The sequence below is a fragment of the Bufo bufo genome, chromosome 6 (genome assembly GCF_905171765.1).
Source record: "Bufo bufo chromosome 6, aBufBuf1.1, whole genome shotgun sequence".
NCBI lineage: Eukaryota > Metazoa > Chordata > Amphibia > Anura > Bufonidae > Bufo > Bufo bufo.
In genome coordinates, this window is record NC_053394.1 from 254,105,951 (window position 1) to 254,122,194 (window position 16,244).

Genomic DNA, 16,244 nt, shown 5'->3' on the forward strand with positions numbered 1-16,244 from the left:
GGTCTTTTATATTGCTGCTACTGGCCCTTTAATGGCCATCCGTGGACATATTATGACTTTTAGGAACAATGCCCTTTAAGACTGTGTAGCAGATTGCATTCGGGCTGTCTTTAATATTATGTATGTTATTGTGGGTTTGGTTGGATCGTATTGCTGTGTATTGTAAACTGTATATATCTTGCTCTTACTGTGATGTTTACTGTATTGGAGGCATTGCTTTTCTGTGCCTCTTCTCCTCCCCCTTTTTCCTGTCCTATTGTTTCTCCAGCAATGTGTTGTCGCAGGGACACCAGTTTAAACCATCTGCTCTGTCCCTCCTCCATCTCCCATCAGCTCGTGCTATTGTCTGGCCCCCACCCTTCCTTGTACCAGAGTCCTCTAGGTGCCCTATTGTATGTAAATTAGGCTGTTGGGGAGTTTAAAGTAGTGTGCCGTGTCTAAATAAAGTTCAGTTCCTGTTTTAACCCTCAAGGTGAAGTGTCGTCTCATTCTTGGGGGAGGATTTATTGCATGCTGTCCCAGTTTGACTGCTAGGAGTGAAAACCTATTCGTATGGTTTCCTATTCAACTGTCTACAGCATTCATATGCTTGAAGAGGATTTATCTGCTTCTTCGGTTCGGTGATTGTGGTGTCTGCCAGAGTGCTTGGAAACCTCAGGAAAACGCTAGGAGCAACTGTCAATGGAGGTACTCAGTCGGGGTGCCAGGTGATCCGTTACATTGGTGGCAAGCAGTGGGATGGCGTCCTGGTGTGAGAGGAACAACACCCTGGAGACACAGGAATTATTATGGAGCAGCATAGAACCAGCGAGTCCCTGGACAACGCTCGAGGTAGAAAAGGAATGTAACCGGAGGTTATAGAACCTCTTGGCACCACTGGTCAAGCCAATAGGAGAGGCAACCAGGTTGGGCTGCAGAGAGAGCGCCCGACAAGAGACGTGGGAAGAAACCCTAGAAGGTGTCCAGCGTTGGCGAGGTGAGCGTCTTCCCAGCAAGGAGTAGCGGTTACAAGCCAGAGTGGCCCTACGATACCTATGCTGGGAGAACAGGCCCAGGAGGAATTGGTGAGGCAACTTAATTCACTGGCATGGAGGGAACTGGGTCTCGATGATGCATACCAAGCGCTACGTTGGAACGCGGTTCAGCGGGTTCCCGGAATGGCCAAATTTGACAAACCTGAGGGCAAGGATTATAATGGCCCTGGCTTATTAGGGGGGGCCTTTGCAGAACCGGAATTTGGGAGTGCGGCAGAGTCACGGCTTTGGGACATATTTGACTACAGAGAGGCCGTGCTGGATCTTCCTATGGCCGAAGACCTAAGGCCAGACCTGATTGAACTGGCTGTCCAGGAATGGGAACTGGAGCAGGATTACCAGCACCTGGTCAGCTCCAGTCAGTCACCCTATACCCTGCAAGTACCACCAGAGCAGTGGGAGATCGAACAGAATTATGCGGACTTATATGATCAAGTGACACCGCCTGTCTCCAACCAGATGGGGCTTATGGACTGTACACCATTGGGAGCGTGGAGTTTCGTTCCCCCTCCCCAACAACTAAGCCCGTCATCAGGAGACCTGCATTCGGTACCTCCTACTCCCCAACCAGCCCCAGAAATGAGGGACCTTATCGACTGGTCCTGGGAAGACCCACAGATGGCAGGTGGAGATGGGACCGAGATCTCTCTACTGGCCCTACAGAGATACTGGGCAGCAGACCCAGATCTCCAACTCCAGATGGGGGTAATACAGGGAGAGAAGTGTGTCGTCCTTCCTTCCCAGTGGCAGAGTGCTTTACAGGGAGGGGAGACAGCCGGTCTCACTCCCCAGCAGCAGTGTGAACTACAGGGAGTAGAGACAGCCGGTCTCACTCCACAGCGGCAGTGTGAGCTACAGGGAAGGGAGACAGCCGGTTTCACTCCCCAGCAGCAGTGTGAACTACAGGGAGTGGAGACAGCTGGTCTCACTCCACAGCGGCAGTGTGAACTACAGGGAGTGGAGACAGCTGGTCTCACTCCACAGCGGCAGTGTGCTTTACAGGGAGGGGAGACAGCCGGTCTCTCTCCCCAACAGCAGCAGTACCAGGAGGAGGAGGTAAGCAAACCCTCCCCTCCACAGCCAACTCCAAACCAGGTACTGGGGTCAGTAGAGGAGTCGTTAGCCCCCTCTGGCCCCCTCCCAGCAGAAGTGCTGGCATCAGTGCAGAACACCGCTGGCCGCTGTTCCCCAAGTAGCCCCAGCGGTTTGCCTAGCACACCAAGGGGAGACAGTAAGCCCCACAAAAGTGCAGATGGGACCGTAGTCTCTGTACCTGCACCACTGGAGATATGGACAGTCTGTCCTGGTCCACAACAACAGGACAATGTATTGGAAGGAGAGGCAGTCTGTTTTCCCCTACAACAAGGGAGGGTGTCGCAGAGAGAGGAGCCTGTTACCCCTTCCCCCCAGCAACAGCTTTGTTCAACCAGGGGAGAGGGCACCCTGGTTACCTTCCCCCCAAGCCATGGATCTACAACTGGGCACAAGCGGTAGGGGGCCATAGGGACAACTACACCCTTTGAGAAAGGCTGGCTGACTATCAGAGCCCCAGACCGCCTGGAGGTCTGGATAGTCTCAATGGGAAAGGGGAGAAATATGGCGGAACCCGCCTCGCCACTGGGCATTGGAGAAGCCTGGCTGCCCGCCTCCTACCTGCTGACTATGGCCCCTGATAAATTGGTACGTTTGAATGCAATATTTGGGCATGTGGTCTTTTATATTGCTGCTACTGGCCATTTAATGGCCATCCGTGGACATATTATGACTTTTAGGAACAATGCCCTTTAAGACTGTGTAGCAGATTGCATTCGGGCTGTCTTTAATATTATGTATGTTATTGTGGGTTTGGTTGGATCGTATTGCTGTGTATTGTAAACTGTATATATCTTGCTCTTAGGGCTCATTCAGACGGCCGTATGCTGTCCGCAAAAATACTGAATGCTATCCGTTTTTTTGCAGATCCGCAAAAAAAATGAAACATGTCCTATACTTGTCCGTGAAAAACAGGACATGGCCCCATTGAAGTCTATGGGTCCACAAAAATACTGAATGCTATCCGTTTTTTTGCAGATCCGTTTTTTTGCGGATCCGCAAAAAAACGGATAGCATTCAGTATTTTTGCGGACAGCATACGGCCGTCTGAATGAGCCCTTACTGTGATGTTTACTGTATTGGAGGCATTGCTTTTCTGTGCCTCTTCTCCTCCCCATTTTTCCTGTCCCATTGTTTCTCCAGCAATGTGTTGTCGCAGGGACACCAGTTTAAACCAGCTGCTCTGTCCCTCCTCCATCTCCCATCAGCTCGTGCTATTGTCTGGCCCCCACCCTTCCTTGTACCAGAGTCCTCTAGGTGCCCTATTGTATGTAAATTAGGCTGTTGGGGAGTTTAAAGTAGTGTGCCGTGTCTAAATAAAGTTCAGTTCCTGTTTTAACCCTCAAGGTGAAGTGTCGTCTCATTCTTGGGGGAGGATTTATTGCATGCTGTCCCAGTTTGACTGCTAGGAGTGAAAACCTATTCGTATGGTTTCCTATTCAACTGTCTACAGCATTCATATGCTTGAAGAGGATTTATCTGCTTCTTCGGTTCGGTGATTGTGGTGTCTGCCAGAGTGCTTGGAAACCTCAGGAAAACGCTAGGAGCAACTGTCAACGGAGGTACTCAGTCGGGGTGCCAGGTGATCCGTTACACTGAGCGAACAGCCAGATTTGATTAAATGGTCAAAGGAAATGTTGAATGCATTTGATTACTTGAAATGTGCTTTAATGACAAGTCCAGGTTTGGGCCTCCCTGACTACAACCTCACATTCCACGTACAGTACAGATCAAAAGTTTGGACACACCTTCTCATTCAAAGAGTTTTCTTTATTTTCATGACTATGAAAATTGTAGATTCACACTGAAGGCATCAAAACTATGAATTAACACATGTGGAATTATATTCATAGCAAACAAGTGTGAAACAACTGAAAATATGTCATATTCTAGGTTCTTCAAAGTAGCCACCTTTTGCTTTGAATACTGCTTTGCACACTCTTGGCATTCTCTTGATGAGCTTCAAGAGGTAGTCCCCTGAAATGGTTTTCACTTCACAGGTGTGCCCTGTCAGATTTAATAAGTGGGATTTCTTGCCTTATAAATGGGGTTGGGACCATCAGTTGTGTTGAGGAGAAGTCAGGTGGATACACAGCTGATAGTTCTACTGAATAGACTGTTAGAATTTGTATTATGGCAAGAAAAAAGCAGCTAAGTAAAGAAAAACGAGTGGCCATCATTACTTTAAGAAATGAAGGTCAGTCAGTCAGCCAAAAAATTGGGAAAACTTTGAAAGTAAGGGCTATTTGACCATGAAGGAGAGTGATGGGGTGCTGCGCCAGATGACCTGGCCTCCACAGTCACCGGACCTGAACCCAATCGAGATGGTTTGGAGTGAGCTGGACCGCAGAGTGAAGGCAAAAGCGCCAACAAGTGCTAAGCATCTCTGGGAACTCCTTCAAGACTGTTGGAAGACCATTTCAGAGGACTACCTCTTGAAGCTCATCAAGAGAATGCCAAGAGTGTGCAAAGCAGTAATCAAAGCAAAAGGTGACTACTTTTAAGAACCTAGAATATGACATATTTTCAGTTGTTTCACACTTGTTTGTTATGTATATAATTCCACATGTGTTAATTCATAGTTTTGATGCCTTCATAGTCATGAAAATAAAGAAAACTCTTTGAATGAGAAGGTGTGTCCAAACTTTTGGTCTGTACTGTATATGCTCGACAAAATTGTAAAACCATGGCGGGTGTGCTGACCCAGTATCACAGAGGCAAGTTGCGTCCTTGTGCATTTTTCTCAAAGGTAATGCCGGCTTCTGTCCAAGGAATGCCAGCATGTCTTAGATCTCTTGCAGCCTGTGCAATGATGGTTGAACTCGGAACGCCACTGACAATGGGACATGATACAATCCTGTACACCACACATGATGTTGTAGGACTTCTTAAAGGCATACACACACAGCACGTCAGCCCAAAGGTTGTCTGGGTATAAGATCCTGCTCCTCAGCAACCCCTCCCTACAGATCAAGTATGCCGCACACACCTCAGGTCCAGCAACCATACTCAATGCACTGCTCGGACTCAAGGGACCTGAGGATCAGCTAGATGAAATACATGATTGCATACATGCCATACAACATGAGACCTCACCCTGCTCCGATTTGTCATCCATACCAATCGAGGATGCACCTGAAGTTTATGTAGATGGATCTTGCAGCAGACCAAATGACAATTCTTACCACGCAGGGTAAGCAGTAGTCATATTACCTGACTGTCCTCGAAGTGAGACCAATCACTTATCAGTCTGCAAAAGCTGCTGAATTGATTGCACTCACCAGAGCATGCATATTACACGAAGATAAGCCAGTTACCATTTACACTGACAGCAGGTATGCTCATGGCGTGGTCTGGGACCACGGTGTTATCTGGCAGAGAAGAGGATTTGTTGCAGCTGACGGTAAGCACATCTCACACAACTTCTGGAAGCCATCAGGTTACCCTCACAACTTGCAATTGTTCATTGTAGAGCACATACTGGAGGAAAAGGACCGCGTTTCCCAGGGCAATGCCTTGGCAGACGCAGAAGCTAAGAAAGCGGCATTGTTGGCTCCAGCAACACTGCAAATGACAAGACTGGTACCCCTTCACTAGAACTAACCCAGATGCTAGTGGACCTCCAGTCCTCAGCCACTGAAGATGAAATGGCTGGTTGGTGTTATCCAATTCTGCAGAAGAATCCTAAGACTGGATTAATCTGCAAAGAGGGGAAACCATGCATACCACAACACAGCGCTCCTCTGTTCATTGCACATTTTTATGGAGTAGGACACAACAGCATTCAAACAACATACATGCTGCTAACACAAAACTTTTATATTATGGGCATCAAAGAGTTAGTTTCAGACTATGTAAGAAGATGCATCACATGTTTGAGGAACAATCCAAACAACAATGTCAATGTTCCACACCAACATCTTGACTACCCCACCACTCCTTTCACACATTTGCTGATAGATTTTACACATATACCTAGGCAGAAAGGGAAACAGGAATACACCTTGGTCATAGTTGACATGTTTTCAAGATGGCCAGAGGTCTACCCTACAAAATCAGAAGATGCAAAAACAGTAGCAAGGATACTCACACAGAACATCATTCCAAGATGGGGCTGCCCACTGGTGATTGAATCTGACTAGGGGCCGGCCTTCACCTCAAGGGTAAATAAGGAACTTGCTAAAATTTTGGAGATGGAATGGAAATTCCATATCCCATACCACCCACAAAGCTCAGACATTGTGGAACGCATGAACAGGACAATAACAGATAAATTGAGAAATGCAACAGGTGGCACATTTGAAAAATGGAAAGAAGTATTACCAATAGTGCTCGCTGGATGACACCTAATAAGAAACTAGATGAGATACTCATGGGTAGGCCATTCCCCACCCCTTGGGCCAAGCACCCACCGGTAGTGCAGGAAGGGGATATGGATCTCATCAGAGAAGAGTATGTTACCAAACTAATAAAGGTCCTAAGTGAAACTGAAGAAAAAAGTTGCTTGTAAGTCTCCTTCTCTTACACAGGAACCCATGCACCCATTTCAGGCGGGAGACACCATGCTGGTAAAGACTCTGAAGAAAGGAAAAGCTCCAGGGGACTTCACCTACGGACCACCCACCACTGTGGTAGCAGTGACCCGCACAGCTGTCTTTACAGAAGAAACACCCACCTGGATACACGCCACCAGATTAAAGTTGGTCACAAAGACATCCCAAAAGGAGGTGCTAACGGGGGCAGACAGCCCTGACCTTGAAGGGGAGCAGAACGAGGTACTAACGGGAGCAGATAGCTCTGACCTCCACCAGGATGCCCTTCCCCAATTCTGGGAGATGATCCAAGACCATCATAATACTCCTGTCAGCGATCTCATTGACTTTTCTGGGTGGTAAAGGAGAAGTGGCCATAACTCAGAAGGATGGCATTACCACCTTTTGATACAATTCCTCTAATATGCACATTGCAACTTACTCCTTCTGTTTATGCAGCCTGATGAAGTGCAGCCCTGCCACGAGATGCGGTAACCATTATAAGAATGGACAGGCCTATATCTGTGTGACTGATTCATATTGGGGCAATCGATGCACATACTGGGGGTCAGTAGGATGGAATACGGGTAAAGACTGGGGGTACAAACCACGGAATGCCCTTAATAGAAAGGATAAAAATGGTAAATCCTTGATTAATAGAATTACAATTGCCAACGGAGGAGATTGTCATATAGATATTAGCGCATATCCTGCAGAGCGGAGATGTCCTAAGGTAGTGTCTGAAATGAAAGTAGTCATAAACATAGAAAATCCCCAACAAAGGTGATGAAGGAGATTATGTGCTGGGATGGTACTTTCACCACATGTGGGGGGCGGAGACTTCAATGGTCACCCGACTATTTAAGATAAGAGACATGTACCAAACCCCAGAATGGACATACCCTAAAAAACAAACAAACCCCCTCAAACCCCGTATCTTAACTTTTAACAATATGAGAGCAATATCTGACCCAACATATGAGGAGGCTCTTGCAGCAGAAACTAGGTTTTCTGATACTAATTTATGGCTTGAATGGATGTAGTATAGTGCTGCCTCAGTGAATAGGAGTAACTGTTATATATGTGGGACAGCTAAACCTCACTTGGGGACAGTACCTCTCAACCTCCCACTGAATGTGGAGGAATGTTTTCTACAGCTATTTTCAAATGTAACCAGCAATTATTCCCAGTGTGAAGAATGGAAGCAAAAATACCCACTCCTCACAAAAACTCCTCGCCCTGGGGAAGGTATACACATCTATCCTGGTAACTATACCTGCCACAGAGGGGGAAATCAAGGAAGATCCCTGGGTAATTTCACTGAAGGATACTGTGCAACTTACAGAGAAACAGATACCTCCCTCACACAGAATCAAGTATACTCGATTGGAGATGTATATTGGATCTGTGGGGATGGAAAGATAAGATCTAGACTAGAGGGTTCCTGGAAAGGTGAATGTGCTCTTGCTAAAGCCATAATGAATATACACATATTTAGTGAACAAGAGACCCCTAGTGTAGGGAGAGTGACAAGGACCAAAAGATCACTCCCCATGGGTAGTTTGGACCCTCGTGTGTATATAGACGCAATAGGCGTCCCAAGAGGGGTCCCAAATGAATTCAAGGCAAGAGATCAAGTTGCTGGTGGCTTTGAAATCGATCTTTCCAATCATTACAGCTAATAAAAATGTAGATTGGATCAATTATATTTACTATAATCAGAGATTTATAAATTATACTAGAGACGCCATGCAAAGAGTGGCAGAACAGCTACAGGCAGATTCCATCATGACATTTAAGAATCGCATGGTATTAGACATGATACTGGCAGAGAAAGGAGGTGTTTGTAAGGTATTGACAGACCCTGCATCGTGCTGCACTTTCATACCCAACAACACCGGCCCTAATGGTAAGGTCACACTGGAGATACAGAAACTCGAGGACTTATCCATCGAGCTCAAGAAGAACTCAGGTATTAATAACCCCTGGATCAGTATTTTGGCTGGTTCTCTAATTGGAAACAGGCACTTGTACAGTTAGGTATCATTATTTTAGTAATCATAGTTATAATAGCCGCCGTCACAATATGCATTGTACCGTGCGTCAGGAAATTGATAATGAAAGGTGTTTCCAACATGTCATTCTATGAGACCCTGATATCTGACACTAAAGATCATTCCCCTGAAAGCTATAAAAAATATTTAGCTGTTTACAGAGAAAAGGGCAAGAATAAGAACTAGGGATCGACCGATTATCGGTTTGGCCGATATTATCGGCCGATATTGAGGATTTTGAACGTTATCGGTATCGGCATCTATTTTGCCGATATACCGATAACGTATGGGGAACACAGAACGCGCTGCTCTCAGCGCGTTCTGTGTTCCCTCCGCAGCACAGGGGAGAAGGAAGCAGTGTCTCCTCCCCCCTGTGATGCTGCTGCTGCCGCCAATAGCAGGAGAGGAGACAAGAGGAGGGGAGGGGCTGTGGCCGCTGCGCCACCAATGAAGATAAGCCTTTCATTCATTCATATACAGGAGGCGGGAGCTGGCTGCAGAATCACATAGCCGGCTCCCGACCTCTATGAACGGCAGCTGCGGTCCGCGGTAGTTAACTCCTCAGGTGCCGCGGATCGCAGCCACCGCTCATAGAGGTCGGGAGCCGGCTATGTGATTCTGCAGCCAGCTCCCGCCTCCTGTATATGAATGAATGAAAGACTCCTCTTCATTGGTGGCGCAGTGCGCCCCCCCCGAGCCCCCCAGTATTAATCATTGGTGGCGCAGTGCGCCCCCCACCCCAATCCCGGCCAATAGTAAAAACATTGGTGGTGCAGTGCGCCCCTCCCCCCCACCCAGTATTACTCATTGGTGGCAGTGGCCACAGGATCCCCTCTCCCCTGCTCCTCCGATCGGAGCCCCAGCAGTGTAAGCCTGGGGCTCCGATCGGTTACCATGGCAGCCAGGACGCTATTGAAGCCCTGGCTGCCATGATAAGCTCCATGCTGCTGTGTGCACAAAGCACAGAGCAGCAGGGACAGTGTGAGCTCCTATTCACCCTGATAGAGATCTATCAGGGGGAATAGGACAAGGGTTCTAGTCCCTAAGGGGGCTAAAAGTTAGTAAAAAAAATTTACACATTAACAATAAACCAAAATACACATTAACAATAAACATATTAATTTTCAGCAGATTTGTGTATGAATTTTTTTTTTTCTCAAAAATGAAAATTCCCAGAATATCGGTATAAATTATCGGCTATCGGCCTGAAAGTTCACAAATTATCGGTATCGGTATCGGCCCTAAAAAATCAATATCGGTCGATCCCTAATAAGAACCATATTATATGAGAAATTTGGTTCTAAGAGGGGATTGAAGAGAAATGTGACTCCATTTTGTCTGTTCTAACAATATGTATTGTGATAGCATTTTTTCCATGCACTGTTTCAAGTTCCCCCACTGTAATTTAGGTTTCGTTTCCCTGTCCTTGGACAGTTTCTTGAAATTCCAAAATTTTCGTGAAAACAGTCATGCTTTACAAGGTCATTCTGGCTTAATGTTTACCGGCCTATATGTGCCTACATATGATTGGTTAATGCTGTTACTATGTAAATTATACTCTCTGCCTAATAAAAGGCTGAACTGTAGGACAATAAAATTAGAGTGTTTCTCAGTGATACCTATGTGCGTGTCATTCCTTTGCTGCTGAGGAATACTCTCCTGACGTCAGTAGGGTCAAACCAAGGTGGTTCTAGAGGTCCAGATCCTTTCAGAAACCTTTGTACATTTGGTGACTATGGAGACACAACAGACACTGGAGATGGCTTAGGAGAAGTGATTTACATGTTAAACAAAATGTTACTACTGAAGAGAGACAAGCTATACATGCTTTGATGACTGCTACATCTTTGATAAATGCGGTTCCATTGTCATAATGGACAAAGAGAAATATGTACGTGAGGTCAACCGCCAACTTTCGGACACTGCCACTTACAAGGTGCTGGATTACAACCCGGTATTCCAGAAAAAAACGAAAATTATGGATGTGGTGATGAGTTATAGACATCGTGTGGGGTTATTGATGAAAAGTTGTGTGATTTTTTGATTAATCCCTCACCAGTGACGCCGGTGCTTTATATTTTACCAAAGGTACACAAGACCTTGATAGATCCCCCTGGATGACCGATTGTGTCGTCGGTCGATTCAGTGTTGTCACCTCTAGCGATTGTTTTGGAAAAAGCACTGACACCATTGGTGAGGGGTACCACCTCCTTTTTGCTTGATACTTCACAATTTCTACGAGTAATCAGGGAATTGGGCAATGTTCCAGAGGATTGCTGTCTTGTAACGATAGATGTGGTTAGTTTGTACACATCTATTGAACATGGGAAAGGCATGGAGGCGGTGACATCTATGTTACAGTCAAGAAACTACTCTGTTGAACAGCAGCAATTTTTCGTTGATTTATGAAGGTTGGCTTTGTATGATAATTACTTTGTTTGGCGATCAGTTCTTTTTGCAGCGACGGGGTACGGCGATGGGCGCAAATGTGGCCCCCGTCCTACGCAAATATTTTCATGTCATTTGAGGAGCATCATGTTTACACGAACAAGATCTTTCAGAAGTTTGCAATAGTTTGGAAAAGGTTTATTGTTGATGTGTTTTGTGTGTGGGCGGGGCCACTCGCGCCCCTCTTGTCGTTCTTTGAACATTTAAATGATGTATGGAGTGAACTGAAATTCACGATTACTTATGATCAGGATTCGGTACATTTCTGGTGAGCAAGCAAAATGGGGGCCATCTAAGTACGGATCTATATAGGAAAGAAACTGATAGAAATAGTGTTTTACACTATCAAAGTGTAAAAACGTATTTTTTACACTTTTTTTACTTTGAGAAAAGCCATCCCCAAATCACAATTTATGAGGATTAAAAGGATAGTTTTGGATCCAGTCACACAGAATGTGAGAATGGGCGAAATGAAAACTAGGTTTCTACAAAGGGGTTACCCGGAGAAAGTGTTATCAGAGGTTCAGAACAACATGAGAGATCAATTGGTTCCCTATGTGAGAAATAGAAAGAATAAATCGGATAGCACTTGTACATAAATATCACCCCTACAATCGCCATTTTGATAACATGGTACGGAAACACTGGCACCTATTGGGTAAATCATATCAAATGGTGGAAGAATTCAGGAACCCACCACTCATTTGTAATAAGCGTAGTTCTAACTTAAAGGGTCAGCTAGTACGTGCGGATATTGGCAGTATGAAGAAGGAAGGAATACAACAAACCCTAAGATGTCAAAGAAGTGGAACATTTCCCTGTTTGCATTGTATGCAGTGTAGTAATGTGCAGAAGGGCCAATATTTATATCTCCCACACACAGGGAAATCATACAAGATCAAAGGTTACTACACATGCGACACCCAGAATGTGGTTTATTTAATAAAATGTCCGTGTGGACTCTTATACATAGGGGAAACAATGCAGATGGTAAGAGACCGCATTAGCAAGCATAAATCCACTATACGTAAGAAGAATATTCTATTGCCGATTCCACACCACTTTCATACTGAGAAGCATTCAATTGCTCAGCTTAAGTATCAGGTGATATAACGGGTACATCAGCCAAGAAGGACAGGTGATCTAAAAAGGCTGCTGGTTAAAGGGAACCTGTCACCGGGATTTTGGGTATAGAGCTGAGGACATGGGTTGCTAGATGGCCACTAGCACATCCACAATACCCAGTCCCCATAGCTCTGTGTGCTTTTATTGTGTAAAAACCCGATTTGATCCATATGCAAATGAACCTGAGATGAGTCAGAGCTATGTAAATTTGCATATGTATCAAATCGTTTTTTTTACACAATAAAAGCACACAGAGCTATGGGGACTGGATATTACGGATGTGCTAGCGGCCATCTAGCAACCCATGTCCTCAGCTCTATACACAAAATCCCGGTGACAGGTTCCCTTTAACCACCTCAGATCCCCTAGCTAAAAAACCCTTAAAGGGGTTATCCGAGTTAAATACATTTATGCTAATAACTCTTATAGTATTATATTAAACTATTTTGTAAATCACTTACATTAGCTCTTTTGCTCTGTTTAGCCAGTTCACATTTGGGTCATGTGACCCCCGACATCATCAACCCTTCTCAGGCACTGACGTCTCGTTTACAGCCGTCTCCCTGCTTGAGGGAGTGGCCCGGCTCTGTAAACGAGACGTCAGAGCCTCTGGTGCCCGCCCCTCTCTCCCTCTCCTCACACTGCCTCGGTGATGGTAAGCGATCGCTCATGTGCGATACTTACCAGAGCCGAGGTGATAGATTTTCTCCAGCAGCAGCACCAGCAGCAGGGGATGTGTCTGGCTCCTTCCCTCACTTGGGCCAGTTTACACGTTCCCCTCCCGCTTCTGGGGATTGTTATTACAGCCCTGGCCCCCTCAACAAGTCCCCATTATACTGTTAATACCCCCCCTGGGGAAAAAAGAAAATAATTGTCCATCATATAGCTTAGATATAGCTATACAGTCGTGGCCAAAAGTTTTGAGAATGACACAAATATTAGTTTTCACAAAGTTTGCTGCTAAACTGCTTTTAGATCTTTGTTTCAGTTGTTTCTGTGATGTAGTGAAATATAATTACACGCACTTCATACGTTTCAAAGGCTTTTATCGACAATTACATGACATTTATGCAAAGAGTCAGTATTTGCAGTGTTGGCCCTTCTTTTTCAGGACCTCTGCAATTCGACTGGGCATGCTCTCAATCAACTTCTGGACCAATTCCTGACTGATAGCAACCCATTCTTTCATAATCACTTCTTGGAGTTTGTCAGAATTAGTGGGTTTTTGTTTGTCCACCCGCCTCTTGAGGATTGACCACAAGTTCTCAATGGGATTAAGATCTGGGGAGTTTCCAGGCCATGGACCCAAAATGTCAATGTTTTGGTCCCCGAGCCACTTAGTTATCACTTTTGCCTTATGGCACGGTGCTCCATCGTGCTGGAAAATGCATTGTTCTTCACCAAACTGTTGTTGGATTGTTGGAAGAAGTTGCTGTTGGAGGGTGTTTTGGTACCATTCTTTATTCATGGCTGTGTTTTTGGGCAAAATTGTGAGTGAGCCCACTGCCTTGGATGAGAAGCAACCCCACACATGAATGGTCTCAGGATGCTTTACTGTTGGCATGACACAGGACTGATGGTAGCGCTCACCTTTTCTTCTCCAGACAAGCCTTTTTCCAGATGCCCCAAACAATCGGAAAGAGGCTTCATCGGAGAATATGACTTTGCCCCAGTCCTCAGCAGTCCATTCACCATACTTTCTGCAGAAGATCAATCTGTCCCTGATGGGTTTTTTTTGGAGAGAAGTGGCTTCTTTGCTGCCCTTCTTGACACCAGGCCATCTTCCAAAAGTCTTCGCCTCACTGTGCGTGCAGATGCGCTCACACCTGCCTGCTGCCATTCCTGAGCAAGCTCTGCACTGGTGGCACTCCGATCCCGCAGCTGAATCCTCTTTAGGAGACGATCCTGGCGCTTGCTGGACTTTCTTGGACGCCCTGAAGCCTTCTTAACAAGAATTGAACCTCTTTCCTTGAAGTTCTTGATGATCCTATAAATTGTTGATTGAGGTGCAATCTTAGTAGCCACAATATCCTTGCCTGTGAAGCCATTTTTATGCAACGCAATGATGGCTGCACGCGTTTATTTGCAGGTCACCATGGTTAACAATGGAAGAACAATGATTTCAAGCATCACCCTCCTTTTAACAGGTCAAGTCTGCCATTTTAACCCAATCAGCCTGACATAATGATCTCCAGCCTTGTGCTCGTCAACATTCTCACCTGAGTTAACAAGACGATTACTGAAATGATCTCAGCAGGTCCTTTAATGACAGCAATGAAATGCAGTGGAAAGGTTTTTTTGGGATTAAGTTAATTTTCATGGCAAAGAAGGACTATGCAATTCATCTGATCACTCTTCATAACATTCTGGAGTATATGCAAATTGCTATTATAAAAACTTAAGCAGCAACTTTTCCAATTTCCAATATTTATGTAATTCTCAAAACTTTTGGCCACGACTGTAGCTATATCTGCATCCAAGATATATCTTTATCTAATCTATAGTTTAGATACAGTAATAGCTTAGATACAGCGATAGCTTAGATACAGAGGTAGCTTAGATACAGAGGTAGCTTAGATACAGCAATAGCTTAGAATCAGCGGTAGCTTAGAATCAGCGGTAGCTAAGAATCAGCGATAGCTTAGATACAGCTGTAGCTTAGATACAGCTGTAGCTTAGATATAGCTGTAGCTTAGATACAGCGATAGCATAGATACAGAGGTAGCTTAGATACAGCAATAGCTTAGATACAGCGGTAGCTTAGAATCAGCGGTAGCTTAGATACAGCGGTACCTTAGATACAGCGGTAGCTTAGATACAGCTGTAGCTTAGAATCAGTGATAGCTTAGATACAGCAATAGCTTAGATACAGCTATATGTCCATCTTATAGATAGAGCCGTAGCTGTATCTGAGCCGTAACTGTATCTGCAATGTGACAGGAAGATCTGCCTGTGTGAGCTAAGAGATGATCATGTGACTATTTTTTAAAATGCAAACTTAGGTTGTGCAGAGCAGGGTGAGGGGAAGGTCAGGTTGTTCACGCCCACAAATATTCATGAGGCAGAGCTCAGGCATTGTTGTTATACGCCCCCTCAGCATGTAAACACAGCAATAACAGAACCATGAAAAGGTGTAAGTATGGGTTTCTCTCTTAAGAAATCAAGCTTAACCAATGTATATGTATGTCCTGATGAATTTTATGAGGTTTTAATTTTTTTCCCCATAACTCGGATAACCCCTTTAAGCCTTAAGGGGTTAAGGTGTCCGTACAAACTGGAGGAAAATCAGCTGAATCCAACAACATTGACCGACTATTTCATGTATGTGAGAGCGTTCATACTCTCCACCAACGGAAAGATATATGTGTGTGTGGGGGGAGAAGGATTGGGAATGCTGAATTTCAACATGCCCAATCCTTTGATTCCACAAGAGATAAGCCTACTACTAGAAGTGTCTGGCAACTGCTTCTTCCTCTCCCCACATTGAGAACACATGCATGCTTCGCCTAGCCAGGCATGCATGTATATCATAGATTAAGGATCATGCACATGACTGCAGCCTGTTTTGCAGCCCGCAAATTGCGGATCCGCAAAACACGGATACTGGCTTTGTGCGTTTCGCAATTCGTGGAATGGGACGTCCAGCCCACAATAGAACTGTTCTATCCTCGTCTTTTTTTGTGGATGCAATGGACACACAGATATGGATTGCACGAGGAGCGCTGTACGCATCTTTTACGGCCCATTGAAGTGAATGGGTCCGCCTCTGACCAGCAAAAAATGCGGATTGGATGTGGACAAAAAATAAGTTCTCGTGAAGATGTAGCTGTAATTTTATAGCCAGAAAAGGTGTTTGGGCAGCAGAGACATCATTGTCAGCAGATTGTCTATGGCTAGCTTTAGTGTGCTCAGCAGATCCATTCACTGAATTAGCCTACGTGCACACGAACATGATGTGG